The 17292-nt window shown below is 35.8% G+C and overlaps 1 pseudogene; it reads left to right on the top strand.

Moving 5' to 3' along the window:
- The first annotated feature begins 11924 nt into the window (after positions 1-11924).
- Positions 11925-13107, top strand: LOC102963201 (annotated as a pseudogene).
- Positions 13108-17292: the final 4185 nt, after the last annotated feature.

Raw genomic sequence — 17292 nt, 5'->3', positions numbered from 1 at the left:
GTGCATTTAACCCCATCAAACTACATTAAGACAGTTATGAGTGTATATCATTACTGTCAATCATATTGCTGCCAAAGAGAGCTATGAAAGGGCCAAGACCTCTCCTTCCTTTGAAGTAACATCTAATTATAGACAAAGGAGCTGAAGGAAAAAAGAAAGAGTTGGTGTTTGCTCTAAAAATAGAAGTGGATTTCAGTTAGGTTTAAGCCTATGAAAAAAAAGACTAAAATAAAGAGCTGAAATCGGTGTGGTGCTATCTAAAATAAGTAGAGAATTTAGGTATGTAGTAGAGAATACAGGTAAGAAGAGTGCCAATTTGGTGTGTTTCTGGGATCACATTTTGACCTGGTGTATTTGCCTCATCACTTATTTTACAACAATTGATTCTCATACTTGGGCCAGAGAAGGAAGTCATCAATGACATTTGGCAAGTAATAAATAGGGAGGTGGAGGGTGGCTGTCACTGGGTTGGGAGGGAACATTATAATACAGTAGAGAATGTAAGTTATAGTAGGGAAGGAAAGTGAGAGGGATAGGCCTAGGTTCAAAAAGTAGATGAGAAAAATAGAAGAACAAAGATATGATGAGCTCTATATATGTAATAGAAAGTTGGAATGAAAGATTAGAGACAAATTCAAGATACTTTTCTCATTAAGCTATAATTTGGCCATTTTCTTATGTTAGCAGCCCTACATTATATATGAAATTGTCCAAAACACATTTCTTGATGATTATAACAGTACACAGTCAAGAACTGATAAGTCAGTTTCTTCCAAAAGATTATAACCCCAAATAATTAACTTCATGGTAAAATACAGCTGTTATCAAAGAAAAGATCTCTTCCTGGTGAGTCAGTTTTATTTATTTGTTTATAGTCTAATCCTGGTATTTCTTTTGTTTGTGAGTTGGCATGCTTTGCTGAACAATTGTGGAAGCTGATGCCTAACATATTTATGATTTTCAGATAGATTCTATTCTTGATTTGCTTTGGGATGGTGCAAGGAGGAAGTTTCAAGGTTCAAGAAGACATAACTTTCCTGGGCAGGAATATTGCAGCTGTATGTTTGGGCAATAAGTACATAGTGATACTAACCAATGGCACTGTTAAGGACTGAATTGTGTCCCTCAAATTTATGTGTTGAAGCCTTCAATCTCAATGTGACCGTATTTGGAGAAAGGGCCTTAAGGTAAAATTATGTCATCAGGGTGGAACCCTAAACCGATAGGGCTGATGTTTTTATACGAAGATGAAGAGATCCCAGAATATTCTCTCTTTCTGCACTTGCACAGAAAAGAAGCTTTATGAAGACACAATTAAAACAAACAAACAAACAAACAAACAAACAAACAGCTGTTTAAAAGCCAGGATGAGATGTCTTACCAGAAACCAGCCCTGACAGAACCTTGATCTTGAACTTCTACTCTCCAGAATTGTGAAAAAAATAAATTTCTGTTGTTTAAATCACTTAATCTGTAGTATTTGGTTAGGGCACTCTAAGCCAACTAGCACAGGGCAGAATTTCAAGAGAGATAATGAAAATTAGAAATGCCACTCAGAGTCGTGGAGGGATTATAGAACTAAGGCCCATCTAATGATAAAACTCCACACTTTGGGCTCATTAGCATCATATTATAATTAGTAAAACATGTTACTAATTATTTGGGACTTTGCAAGATTCTTTATACATAGAAATTGTTTTATTTAATTCATTAATGATTTTATGAGGTGTATGTACTTTACCTCAGCAAAGGCCAAGGCTGAGAAAGAAAGGTAAAGCAACTTGGTCATGTTCCACTGGCAATAAGTCAGTGTCTGATTTTAAATCAAAGTCTCTGGGACTCTATAATCTGAATGTTCTGACCCTAGAACCTTTGCTACTTTGTCAACTAGTCACTATTTACAGCCACTTTAACATGCCAGTAGTTCCCAAAACCTAGAGAAGATTTAGTTGGTTAGGCATCCAACTCTTAACTTCGGCCTAGGTCATGATCTCATGGTTTGTAAGTTTGAGCCCCACATCCAGCGCTGCACTGACAGTCTGGAGCCTGCTTGGGATTCTCTCTCCACTTACTCTATGTTCCTCCCCATGTTTGCAGTTACATTCTGTTCTCTCTCGCTTTCTTTCTCAAAATAAGTAAATAAACATTAAAAAAATTAAAAATAAATGAAATTACAATTTCCAGTTATAAATTCCAATCTACTATTGCAGATTTTTAATTCAGGAGTTCTGTGATGCATTCCTAGACGCAATTATAGAATACTCCCCCAATTATTTTTCAATCCCCTTTGTACAAAGTGATGTCAATAATCTTTCTTTTTCACAACTTCTCTTTAGAGCTGGGATATCCAATATGGTAGCTACTGAACAACATGCGGTTATTGACCATTTAACTGTGGATAGTCTGAATTGAGATATGAAATAAATGTAAAATATACATTATATTTTAAAGACATAGCATAAAAAAGGAATGTAAAATAACAAGTTTTTGTTAGCTGCTTTTTGAAATAATATTTTAGATGTGCCATATTAAATAAAATGTATTATTTAAATTAATTAATTTAAAATAAATTAATTTCATTAACCTCAATTCTTAAAATTAATTTCATACATTTATTTTTATTTTTTTCCAATTGAATAGCACTGCTGTAGATGGTTAAATATCAGTATAAAGTTAAGTGTTTTTTAGAATAACACCTATTAAAGAGGCAAGTACTTTGTGCAAGGATGAGGAATTCACCATTGCTTGTGTTTTGCAATGCTCATTTATGAAATGTCATCACCTCAATTGAGAGGCCACATATAGTCAACAGTAAGAACTGGATGGAATTCTCTTATGGTACTCTACTCTATACCTTGGTATTGGTCCTTTCATGATTGGAATCAATATTTCTGATGAAAACAGCTTTAGAAAAAATTTGAAAGACATCATTAGCCCTAAAGTCCTCAGCAAAGTTACTGAAATCAGAATTCTGGGGTGGGGGGGTACTTAGGTGGCTCAGTTAGTTAAGCCTCTGACTCTTGGTTTCGGCTCAGATCATGATCTCATGGTTCCTGTGATTAAGCCTCACGTAGAGCTCTGGGCTGACAAAGAAGAGCCTGCTTGGGATTCTCTCTCTCTTTCTCTGCTCTTCCCCTGCTTATGTTCTCTCTCTCTCTCTCTCTCTCTCTCTCTGTCTGTCTCTCTCTCTTTCAAAATAAATAAATAAAGTTTAAAAAAATTAAATCAGAATTTTCATTATAACATCAAAATTTTCACTCATTTCAAACACTATTTACATATACATGTTCAAAGCAAAACTAATACAATATTTTTCTGTTTCTGCTACTGCATGATAATTACATTATTTCTGACAGAGGCAAGCTTTCATCTGAAACCACATTCTGCTGTAGGATAGAATTTCATATAAATCTTCTCAGTCACAGATTTTATATAACACTGTACACTGACTATAAAATGTCTTAGTTTTATAATATGAAAGTCATATTATTATGTTTTTTCTTACTACTATGGTTCAGAAGGTTATAAACTTCATTATCAATAGGACTTGTACCTGGTTGTAAGCTCTCATTTCTAGCTGTAGAACTTCGATCATATTTGTGGTTTGGTTCTTTTGAAAGTGTAACATTAAGATTATTCACTCTGTATGGTTGTTTATGAATTAAATGGGGTATACATCTTGAAAAAGAATTTTGACAAAGATAAATTCTGGTAATATAGTTCTCTTTCTTGTGTTACTCGTTGGCTTCTTCTTCACATTTTGTCAGTATTTGGTTCCTAGCATATGTCTTACTTTTTTAAATAGTTGGGTGTTTTCATCCAAAGAAAACAAAATCTCTGCTTCAAAGAGCATGTCAGTTAGCAATGGGGTAATAAAACCCTTCACTACTTAGAACTGAAATTGAAACAACTACTTATTTAACTCATGAATCTACAGGCAATGCTTTAGGCTGGTGTACTAGTTCCCTACTGCTGCTATAACAAATTACCACAAATTTAATGGCTTAAAACAACAAAATTTATTATTTTACAGTTTTGGTGGTTAGGAGTCGGAAATGGATCTAACAGGGCTAAATGAAGTTACCAGCAGGGCTCTCTTCCACCTGGAAGCTCCAGAGGAAAATCCATCTCATTCCCTTCTCCAGTTTCTATAGGTCATGCATATTGTTAGGCCCATGGCCTCCTCTTCTATCTTAAAAGCAGCATGTAGTATCATTAAATCTCTCTTTGTCTCTGATTTCCTTTCCTGACCCCCCTGCCTCTCTCTTCTAAGAACCCTCATGATTACATGGGACCCACCCAGATAATCTGGGATAATGTTCCTATTTTAAGATTCACAATTTAATTACATCCGCTATGTCTCTTTTGTCATTTAGGTGTTATTTACCTCTTTACAGGTTCCAGGAACTACAACATGCATATCTTAGGGGATCATTATTCTGCCTACCACAGCTGGGCACAGTTAAACACCCTCATGGTTCTCAGTGGGTTGAAAGTCAGATAGCTCTGCTTCTGGAGTTTATCGCTGGCCTTCTTCCAAGTGTCTCATCCTCAGGGAGTCTATCACAAACCTTCATGCACAAGGCCGGCATTGTCATGCTTACATGACACTAGCAGGGTTAAATTGTCCATTGCATGGATTCAGAGAAGCCACTAACTGGGATCTTTGAGGCAATCAGTCTACCAGAGCAGGTCCCCAGTATCTAAGTTTAATAAAAAAATATATAATAATTTTCACAAAACAGATTAATGATCTTGAATTTGTATCTGTCTCATCTGCTTAACTCCTGCACCATAATGGCATTTTTTTTTAAGTTAAAAGGTACTTAGACTTAGATAGGCATAGCTGCTATGTCTCAAGTTACCCAGGGGGTTATAGGTGGTGGTTACTTAAGAGTTCAAATTTTAACTGGGTCGTAGCGAGGCCACTTCTCAGGCTGAGGTCATCCATCTTCAAGCCACAATCTAATGACTCAAATACCTTGCACTTTGTTCTTTGTTAGTATTGGGGCCCTGGACATTTACTTGAAAAGAAAAAAAATCTTTTTTGAAAGGTGTCAACCATCAGTCACAACCTCGGCTTACCCATTCGCCCACTATGTGCCTTTGGGCAACTCACACAGTTTAAAATACTAAGCACACAATATCTACTAGCAATCGTCAAATAGAGTATTTACAGTGTGAGTGTCCAATGGTCCATGTCTCCTAACAGCAGAGCCCACCCAAAAAACTGAGAAGGAATTATAGGTCATATGTTAATATAGATTAGCATATACATACTGGTGCAAAAATTATATTGACTTTCAATTCAGCTAACCACGAGATCTTGACAGTGAAACAGGAGTGTCATGCCATACACACCGCACACACATTTTGTGGTGTAACCTATGAATAAGTTGTGCTTTCAAAGTTAGGTTTTCTTTGATGACTGAGGAACTCTGTGCCAGGTACAAAGATTTTGACTTAACCCCGGCTACTAAAGTTTCATGCTGAACTCCTTTCACCTACTAGAGAGGAAAGTACCAAGGGAGCACACAGATTAGTTCAACCACTAATTTGTTTGTGAACTAACCATTTGGAAGCAGTATTTATTTGGTATTGAACATAATTTTACGAAGATGTGGTTTTGCATATGTTTCCTCTAACACTGGTTCTGAAAGAAATGGTCATGTCAAAAATTTAAAAATTACTGCATTTGAGTGCTAAATTAGCGAATATATGTAAGATAAAATTTAGTTTAATTTAGCTCTCAAAGAAAAAGAAGTTAGTTATATTGGAACAAATTTCTACCCTTAAAACAGTCATTTTTAAACATTTTAAATGTGTACTATTACAATGAATGTGAGAGTGAATTCGTTTCATTATAATGTAAAGCTTGCCCTCTAGTGGTTCCAGGCTAGTTATAAATTTAGGGGAAACCATCTACACTAATGGAAGATGTTAATACTCAATAAGGATTTATCTTTTTATTTTCTTTCAGGAAAAGAAGTATGCTAAAAATATAAATATTATAAACAAAATGCATCAGCTCCTTTGAAATGTATATTAGCAAAGTATCTCTATTGTAGATGCCACTAATAAGTTTTTTGTAACCAAATGTATTTTAAATGAACATGGAATATTACAAGTTAAATTACAACAGAATTTTATGTTTCACTTTCCACTTTACTTGTTAATAGCTCTACTAATACTGTGGTTATTAACAATGAATAGGAAGTCATTGATGGTGTCATATATGACCAGGTATTGGATCAAATGATGAAGAAATCTCTATTAATAAGATTGAGGCTATTTAACTAATTTTTTAAGGCTCAAGTCACCATATTTTTTAAGTTGCCTACATAATAATACCATAGAATTGTAATGTATATATTAAAATCTGGCTTAAATGTATTTGTTTAAAAAATAAAGTGCTTTAAAAATAAAGTAGTAGTTTGAGGTTTCAAAGTACATTAAGCACATTGATTTATTACCCAAATTTGTTTCTGTTGCACTTATGGACTCAGTTTCTTTGAAATAGTGTTCTCATAGGAGATTTAAAAAATTTTTATGTTCCTTTTCTTTTTTGAAGCACATATAAAATGACTTTTTAGGAAGGAACAATCATTTTTCTGACCCTGTGTTTAGAATAATGATATCTGTTAATAAACCCGTATTTTCCTTGGAGTTACATGACTAATCTAGCAAGTAATAAATAAATGAAGTCTTGGCCCCTAAAAGGGGTTTCTGAAAGTAGTTTTAGAATAAAACCTAAGTAAATTACCTATATTTAGTCTACAGAAACTATTATAAGCAATTTTTGTCTGTTGAGTTTATGTTTTATTCTTGTCAAATTTATGTAGCTATAATTCAGAGAGAAATACTGCATCTACCTAAAGAGCAAAATTACACTAAATGAAACAAGCTAGTCACAGAAGGGCAAATATTGCATGATTCCACTTCCATGAGGTATCTAAAAGAGGCAGACTCATAGAAGCAGAGAGTAGAATGGTGGCTGGCAGGGTTAGGGGAAGGGGGAAATGGGGAGTTGTTCATGGGTATAAAGTTTTAGTTATGCAAGACCAATATTTTCTAGATCTGTGGTACAACATGGTGACTATAATTAACAATACCGTATTGTGCAGTTAAAAAATTTGTTAGGACGATAGATCTCTTAAACGTTCTTACCACAAAACAAAACAAAAAACCAAAGGGGTGTGAAGAAACTTTTAAAGATGATTGATATATTTATTATCTTAATTGTGATGATGGTTTCATGGGTGCATGCCTATGCTCAAACTCACAAAATTTTGTACATTAAATATGTGTGGCATTTTGTGTATCAATTACACCTTAAATGGCTGTTAAAAATCAATCAATCATTTACATGGCAATTCTAGAAATCAGATTCCTCTTCCCCAGGTTTGTTATTTTTTGTTTTGTTTTTGTTTTTTGTTTTCTTTGCTGTTAATGTTGCTGTTCATTTAGTGATTTTCCTGGATTAATTATGTACAGTCTGCATTGTTTGTCATGTGGAGCCACTGAAATCTATGCTTTATTTCTTTAGTGGTCACCTAATGAACGGACTGAGATTTAATGCTTAGATCAAATAGGTCTCTCTTTCCTTGCTGAATGTGTGTGTTGTGGCTTAATTTCAATATTACCGGATCAGTTTACTCCTTTGCATTAGCTTTCACTTTCTGCTTGCAGAGTCTCAAGGTCAGGCCTAGCTGAGATATTAGGGCCCTTCCATCTCTTTTCTGGACATGTACATAGACCTGAACATGGGTTTTTAGATTTCTTATAAGATTTCTGGAATATGCCTTAGCTTTTCAAGCGCCTTACAAACATCTTAGTTTCCAAATTTTCCCTTTTAAGCATTTTGGTCAGCCTTTTGCCAACCCCAACAAGTAATGCCACCTGAGACAGATGTGAAGTTAAACAATTGCTACTGGTTGTTTTGGACAAATACCCTGAGGATAGGGCCCCTCATTCAAAGGCAGAGTTTTCACTAAGACCAAATAAAGATAAATCCTGAGAACCGTGCTTTTTAGCAAGCTGCCAGACAGGTAAATTAGTGACAAATCTCTGGGAATGGGACTTTATGGGCACTCCTAACTCATTCTGCCTCAAAATGCTGGTTTTAACAGCTATTATATAGCAAGACAGGATTTTTAATGTTATTAAAAAAAATCATGGCTTTTTTTTTTCCAGAAAAAATAGTTTTGACATTTTTGTCAGTGTTCTTCTGGTTGCTTTAATGGAGAAGTGGATCTTCAGAGGTCTTACTCTGCCATTCTGAAAGTCAAATTTCTTCAAGTTCTAAAAGTATCACTTGTCCTTATTTGGCATTACCCTAAACCTATGAGTTAATGTAACAATTTAAATTTGTAGCATTCTCATGGGGCGCCTGGGTGCCTCAGTCAGTTAAGCGTTCGACTTTGGCTGATGTCATGATCTCATGGTTTGTGAGTTCAAGCCCTGCATCAGGCTCTGTGCTGACAGCTCAGAGCCTGGAGCCTGCTTCTGATTCTGTGTCTCCTCTCTCTCTCTCTGTCTCTCTCTCTCTCTGTCTCTCTCTCTCTCTCTGCCCCTCCCCAATTCATGCACATGCAGGCACACTCTCTCTCTCTCTCAAAATGAATAAACATTAAAAAACTTAACTTCTTTATGTGGGTCTGAAGAAAGGTTGTTAGTTTCTGTATTTTTCATATGGCTATATAATGAACCCTTTTAATAATTCTAATAGCTTTCAGTGTACTCTCTTGGGTGTCCAGGGGGATTCTGAATTTCCATATGCAATCTCATACTTAATATTTGTTCTGTATACAGATTTTCTCATTAATTAAATTCAGGATTGAAATGGATTTTGTTAAGGGTTATTATGATTTTTAAGCTGAAACATTTACCAGTGATCACAATGACCACCCTCCCCTCATATTTGTGCTAAATATGAGTCCAAATTTTGTGGTGAGAGCAGAAAACATCTTGGTCGGTATGCTAGATAGTTCTAGTTTCGCTAGGTGGAATATGCTAAGCAAATAAGAGTATATGAAAGGTATTCTTTATATTTATCTATTCTTGCATTAGAGCTTCTATGAAACAGAGCTGGGTAGACAGAAAGGAAAGTGAGGCACTTGCCTTGGGCAAACTTTTAAAAGGTTACCAAAAAAAAATTCAGTAATTAAGGTAAATATTTAATACAATATTTAAGAAATAAAAAGTAATGTAAAAACTTATGATGAATAAAGCATCTAAATTTTTTTAAAAAGTGCAGACTTAGTGTTAAGCCTTATTGGAGACTGAGCTGAAAGGAAAAATCAATAACTGTCCCAATTACCTCATCCCAGGCCAACCCTTGAAATAACAGTAATTACACCAGTAAATCTTGTGTTGCATTTTATGTGATAAGAATAATGTGTCCCATATACTAAAAAAATCTTATATATAGGGTTTTTTAAACATAATTTAATTACTGGAGAAGTATCTTTATATGGCATCCAATGGCACTTGATGCGGGACAGAAATTTTTCAAGACATTTAGAAACACAATAATGAAAGAAATTTCAAACTATTGCTCTCAAAGTCAGAAGTATCATGTCACTTCTTTATATATGGTCTTTGTAGAAGACTGAACAGATTATAATGAGTAGGTATCTAAACCTTTGTCATTGAATACAACACACAGAAAAAAGTTCTGAATAACAACTTTGTACTTTTAATTTGTTAATTATGATAACAGTGCTTATGATTCAAGTACTGTTTCAGCATTGGACATACGGTAGTGGACCATATTACTCAAAACTTTCTGCTCTTATAAATTTTATATTTTTTGTGGACGAGGGAGGTGTAAGTAACATAAATGAAATATCTAGCGAATTAATGGTAATAATTATGAAAGAGAAAAAGTAAAGCAAGAATGTCAGCTATTAAAGAGGTTCATATTTCATATAAGAAGGCCACGGAAGGTCTTACTGAGAAGTAGCATTTGTGTAAAACCCTGAAGGAAGTAAAGGAAAAAATTATAAAGATATCAGCAAGAAAAACATTCTTGCAGGAAGAGGAGCTAGTGCAGAGGTATGAGAAGATCAGAGCCTGGTAAGTTCAGGAGATAGCAGAGACCCAATGTGACTAGAGCCAGGTGAGCAAGGTAAAGAGAATCTGGATATGAGGCTAGAGAGAGACTAGGGGCATGGTTGGAGGAGCAGGGCATATAGATAATGAGAACTTTGTTTGTTTGTTTGGTTTTTTCAAAAATTATACAGGAAGACCTTTAAGGACTTGAAGCAGAAACACAACATGACTTACTATCATATTTTTTTTAATTAAGCTTTTATTTACAAAAAGAGGTGGCCTAAAGGATTTGGCCAGTGGGCCATAGTTTATCAATACCAGTTCTAGATTATATGCCAGGCACATAGGAAGTACTTAAATAGACATTGGATGAATAAATGAATGATTTCCAAACTATTATAGTTAGAATGTTTTCAGGAAAGATACAGCAAAATTACATGATGGTAAGTCAGTTTTACTTTCTTTTGTCATAATTCTCTGTTCAAGGGTGTCTTGTTTGACATACTTATTGTGGTGCGTATAGCTCTACTAGGTATATAAAAAACAAAAGTTTATGATACAAAGTTCTGCTCTCAAAGATCAATATAAAGTCAGGAATATTAATGTGTGATTTTCATGTATCTGCACAGACATTACATCTAACTCCAAAATTACAATAATCCCTAAGAGCCGCAAAAACATAAAATGCTAGTAAAAAGCCCCAAAAATACAGTTTTGAAAATTTACTGTCATAGGTTATTAAAAAAATATAGATGCTCAAATGGTTTCAAGATATTCCAGAAGTTGATTTCTCTTTTTCAGTTAAAACATAATACTTAGGGAGAGATATAACAGATGTCATGGAAAGAGGCATAACTATAAATCATTGCAAAACAACCATATATACACAGGGACAACTTGTGGAGTATGATATAGTGAAAAGAGAACTGACTTCATCTTAAAGCTGGTTCTGATTCTTTCACCTTCAACTTAGATAAATGGTAAGCCTCAGTTTTCTCATATGAAAATTTAGAGAGAGACCTATCTTTTCTAATTCATAGGATTTGGGGAGGATCAAATGAGAGAGTGATTGTAAAACACCTTACAACCCAAAAAACAACAACAATATAAAGCTCAAAATTAGGTGGTTTTTTAAAGTCAACCATTTGCAGTTCATAATGAGAGGGAGAGTTGCAAAGTATTAGGTATTTAACAGTAGTAGCTGCAGTCATAAACCAAAGACTCCTTATTTACCTACAGCTAAGAAAGGGCATGCACATGAAAGATCTCCTTGACACATAGACATGTCTGTGACTGCCTCTTAGTAGACGTCTGAATACACCTTACTTCCCACTGAGATGATATGATTTTCTTGACTACAAGCATGAGAGAATGGTTTCTAACACACTCCTCTCAAAAGTTTATAAATGGACACATTGGTTATTTTGGATAACTGCCAACAAAAAGCCTTACTAAGTGCTTATATTTAGTATTTATAATTGTGGAGGAAGGCTAAAAGCAAGTGTGTGGTCTTATCAAGGCAGGGAATCCTAAGTGCCTGGAATATAGAAAGGTGAAAACTGATCCTAGAAACAGAGCAAGGCCATATCACAAGGGGTTTTATCCTTGCTTAGGAGTCTGAATTTAAACCTGTAGGTGATGGGGAATTCCATCGCCCTAGAATGGGAAGGAGGGTTTAATAAGCACTGGTCACTAAACACCTTACTAACGTTTTTTATATACTTCATGTTGTTCCAAAAAGGATTTAAGATGACTTTTAAAATGCTTGCTATATGACAACATTAGAAGTAAACAAAAGTGCTCTCTGCTCCTCCCCATTTGAGAGACAGCCACATATTCTGGTGCAGTGACAGCTGCATCCCCAAGACACAATGGTGAATGTCAGAGTAGACAGATTTGGCAGTATTGGGCACCTGGTCATCAGGGCTGCTTTTAACTCTGGCAAAGTGAATATTGTTGCCATCAATGACCCCTTCACTGACCTCAACTATAGGGTCTATGTGTTCCAGTATTATTCCACCCATGGCAAAGTCCACAGCACAGTCAAGGTTAAGAATGGAATGCCTGTCATAGATGGAAAGCATATCTCCACTTCCAGGAACGAGATCCTGCCTACATCAAATGGAGTAATGCTGGTGCTGAGTATGTTGTGGAGTCCACTGGAGTCTTCACCACCATGGAGAAGTCTGGACTCACTTAAAGGGTGAAGCCAAGAGGATCAACATCTCTGCCATGCCTGTTCATGCCATGGTTGTGATGGGTGTGAACCAGAAGTATGACAACTCTCTCAAGATCGTCAGCAATGCCTCCTGCACCACCAACTGCTTGGCCCCTCTGACCAATGTCATCTATGACAACTTTGGCATTGTGGAGGGACTCATGACCACAGTCCATGCTATCACTGTCATCCAGAAGACCATGGACAGGCCTTCTAAGAAACGGTGGCATGTTGCCCAAGAGGCTGCCCTGAACACTCTCCGTGCTTCTACTGGCACTACCAAGGCTGTAGGCAAGGTCACCTCTGAGCTGAATGGGAAGCTCACTGTCATAGCTTTTGGCGTCCCCATTTTCAATGTGTCAGTCATGGATCTGACCTGCTTCTTGGAGAAAGCTGCCAAATATGATAATATCAAGAAGGTGATGAAACAGGCATCAGAGGACCATACTCAAGGGCATCCTAGGCTACACTGAGGACCAGGTTGTTTCTTGCAACTATTTTTTTAAGAAAGAGGGAGACAGAGAGAAAGAGAGAGAACACAAGAGCAGGAAAAGGGTTAGAGGGAGAGAGGGAGAGAGAGAGACAGAGAGAGATACAGAGAGAGAGAGAGAGAGAGAGAGAAAGAGAATACCAAGCAGGCTCCGTGCTCAGTGCAGAGCCTGATGCAGAGCTCAATCCCACGACCCTGGGATCATGACCTGAGGCAAAATCAAGAGTTAAGCACTCAACTGACTGAGCCATACAGGCGCCTCAGTGTCTCCTGCAATATTAACAGTAACACTCGCTCTTCCACCTTTGATGCTGGGGCCAGAATTGAGGATCATTGCCTTCAATGACCACTTTTTCAAACTCATGTTCTGGTATGACAATATATTTGGCTACAACAACCAGGTGGTTGACCTCATGGTCTACATGGTGTCCAAGGTGTAAGAGTCCCCTGGACTACCACCACAGTGAAAGAGGAAGAGAGAGGCCCTTAACTGTTGGGGAATCCTTGCCCCAACTCATCCTCCAACACACTGAGAATCTCCCGAACTCTACACAGTTTCTATCACATAACCCCTTAAGAAGGGGAGGCGTTTGGGGAGCTGTACCTTGTTTTGTACCATAAAGTATACTGTATCCAGCTCCGCCAAAATAAATAAATAAATAAGCAAAAATGGTCAATCCAAGGAAAGATGGTAGAAAAAACAAGAAAGGTCAGGTATATTATCAATAGACAAAACACATGCTCATAAGGACATATTTGTAAATTAGAAGACATTCATTTGACTCCATTCTTCCTAGTATCTAATGCAAGGGAGGATATAACTAGTTAAGAGGTCAAATATTCAAAAGGAAAAATCAGTTTCTCAGAAGTATAATTTATCTTGATTCAGGTAACATAAGGCATTTAATCTATAGTTTGTATTGATTATATAGAACACAACGTGATATGGTCAATATTATCTGTAGAGTAAAATACATATTCCTGGGGTTATTGGTATCATCTTTCAATATAAACCAATTGTATCATAGCCAACTTTAGTTAAGAGCAAGTCTACAAAAATCCAGAGTCAAAAATAAAATCTTAAAGCATTTAAGGGTGTTCATGGATTTATCATGTATGTTTAACATTTAGGCAATCCCTTGTTAAGTTTATTTTTTCTAAAAATTGGGTGGTAACACATTTAAGCAGAAAAGCAACATGGTTTGATATCAGTTTTAATATTTATTTTTGCCTATTGTGTTGAGAATAGATTACAAGGCACCAGAAGCAAAACCATTGCTATAATATAGATAGGAGGAATGGTGGCATGGTCCAGGTTAGTGAGACTGGAAGTGGTAAAAAGTGATAACATTCTGAATTTTGAAGACATATCCAATAAGGTTTGCTTATTAAAGAATTATGTTTGGGACTTTTACAGAAATAGATATATCAAAGATGGTTTCAAACATTTTGACCGAGAAATTTTAAGAATGGAGTTGCAATTAACAGAGGTGGTGGTTTGTGATGGAATTTCAAAAGCTCAGTTTTGGCCATTTTATGTTTGAGAGGGCATTCAAATAGAGGCTTTAGTTGGCATTGGATATTGTAGCAGACTGAATAATGACCCCTCAAAAATGTTCATGTTCTAATCCTTAGGACCTGTAAATGATCCTTTATGCTGCAAAAAGGGCTTTACAGATGTGATTAGGAATTTTGAGATGGAGGGATTATCCTGGATTATCCATGTAAGCATAAAGGTTCTTATAAAATGGAGAGAGGAGATCAGAGTCAGTAGCAGGAGATGTGATAGTGGAAGCAAAAGGTTGGAATAATACAAACATATGGCCATGAGATAAGGAATGCAGAAAAATTCTAGAAGCTGAAAATCCAAGGAACAAATGCATTCTTTCCCCAAATCTCCAAAAGCAAAGTGCTCTATTGATACTGTGATGTTAGATTGGTGACCTTCAGAACTGTATGAGAATAAATTTGCATTGTTTTAAACTTGTTTTGTGGTAATTTGTTATAGCAATAATACAAAACTAATAGATATATTAGTGTTCAAGGGAAAAGTCTGGCTGGAAATATAAACTTAGGCATATAGATAAACTGTTAGATGTGATTCTGAAGCAGGAAGAAAGATTAGAGAAGCCATCTGAGGAATGAGCCTTAAGGTATACCAACACTTAGAAGTTGAAGACCTGATAATAAGACCTGTGAAAAAGAGAGTGATAAAGGGTCTTGAGAGGCAGGAGAAAAGCCAAACTATGTAGTGTCCTGAAGATTTAGTAAAGAGTCAGTTACTGGTGCTATTAAGAAAGCTGTAGAGGGAGTGAGATGAAATCCTAAACTAGTGGGTACATAAAAAAATGGGAAAGGAGAAATTAAAGATTGCAAGTATAGAGAAATCTCTCAAGGAATTTTGCTGTAATAGGAGGAGAGAAATAGGGCTGTCGTGGAAGGTAAAGTGAGGTCAAAAGGCAATTTACTTTTTAATGATGAGAGAAATAGTATATACTTGTTCTGATAGAATCATCACTTATAAATGATAAAACTGTCAATCATGGAAATAAGGAGAGTATTGCTAGAACAGTATTTTTAAATAGGCAAGAAGGCATGGGTGTGATTGCACAATTGAAGAAATAGCTTTAGCCAGGAGCTTTTTCAGCCTATCTGTAGAAACAAGGAGAAAGTACATGGGCAGAGATGTAGAAAGCTGATAGGTATAGTATGGGTAATCTATAAAAGTTTTTTTTTTTTTTTTCCTGATTGCTTCAATTTTCTTGGTGAAGAAGAAATAAAGTCAGCAGATGAAAGTGAGCGTCAGGAACAGAGATATTGAGGGGGAAGCAGGTCTCCTTAGATATAACACTCATATTATTTTCCCCCAGAGGTTTTTCTAATCTTAAAATCTCCCTTGTGAATGTTGCAGTTTTTATAAACTCTGTTTAGAGCAGTTTTGGGTTTACAATGAAATTAAGAGGACACAGAAATTTTCCACACACTTCCTTCTTCCACACATGCTTCCACCATTATCAACATCACTCATCAGAGTGGTACATTTTTACCAAGGATGAACTTAAATTGATGAATCATACTCACTCAAAGTCCATAATTTACCTTTAGGTTCACTCTTGGTGTTACACATTCCATGGGTTTGGACAAGCATACAATGACATACATCCACCATGAGATCATCAGAGTATTTTCACAGCCTTAAAAATCCTCTGTGCTTGCCTATTTGTTTCTTTCTTTGCCTATTTATCTCTTTGCCAGTGTTATCTGCCACCCCTGGAAAACACTGGCCTTTATTATTTTGTCCATACTTTTGCCTTTTCCAGAATGTCACATAGGTGGAATTATATGTAGCCTTCTCACATTGGCGCTTTTTCATTTAGTAACATGCATTTAAAGTTCATCCATGTTTTTTTTTTTTTATGGTTTTCTGGTTGTGATAGGTAATTTCTTTTTAGTGATGAATAATATTCCATTATCTGAATTACGTCAGTTTATTCACCATCACTTACGGAAGGATGCCTTGGTTGCTCCCGAGCTATGGCAATTATGAGTAAAGCTGCCACAAACAAAGCAAAGCTGTGTGCAGGTGTTTATGTGGACACATATTTTCAACCCCTTTGCATAAATACCAAGGAGCATGAATGCTGGATTTTATGGTTAAAGTATGTTTGTAAAAAACCTGCCAAACAATCCTCCAAAGTGGTTGTACCATTTTGCTTTTCCACTAGCAATGTATGAGAATTTCTGCTGTTCTACATCCTACACCAACATTTGGTGCTGTCAGTGTTTTGGATTTTGGCCATTGTAATAGATGTGTAGTGGTATCTTGTTTTAATTTGCATTTTCCTGATGACATATGATGACTTTCTCATATGTTTATTTGCCATGTGCATTATGTTCTTTGGTGAGGTGTCTGTAAGGTATTTGGCCCACTTTTTAATCAGATTGATTTCTTATTGCTAAGTTTAAAGTATTTCTATATATTTTTGATAACTATCATTTATCAGATGTGTATCTTTTGCAAAACTTTTATTCCAGTCTATGACCCTTTTTTTCCCTCTGATTCTCTTGACATTGCCTCTCACAATGCAAAAGTTTTTAATTTTAATGAGGTCTAGATTATCAATTATTTTATTCATGGATCATCTTTTTGGTGTCATACCTGAAAAAGCATCATCATACCCAAGGGTACCTAGGTTTCTTTTGTATTATCTTCTAGGAGTTTTCAAACTTTGGATTTTACATTTAAGTGTATGGCCCATTTTGATTTAATTTTTGTTGTATTCAATTTTTGAATTCCAAAGTTTTGGAACGAACTTAACTGGAGAGCATAATCTCATACATGGATCTGTCCCTACCTCCATCTTTTTCTGTTTTTCCGCTCCTTTCATCTCTAACCTCCCCTTTTATTACCATTGTTTTTCCTCTTTTTCTCTCCTTTGTTCATACTGCATCATATATTAAACTTCTGTCTTTTGGCCTGTGTTTTATTTTGTATCAAATATTTTGTAGGCCTATTAAGTTAATAATAATT

The sequence above is a fragment of the Panthera tigris genome, chromosome B2 (assembly GCF_018350195.1).
Source record: "Panthera tigris isolate Pti1 chromosome B2, P.tigris_Pti1_mat1.1, whole genome shotgun sequence".
Taxonomy (NCBI): domain Eukaryota; kingdom Metazoa; phylum Chordata; class Mammalia; order Carnivora; family Felidae; genus Panthera; species Panthera tigris.
Note: the sequence above shows the minus strand (reverse complement) of the source record. Positions and strands in the feature narration are given on the sequence as shown.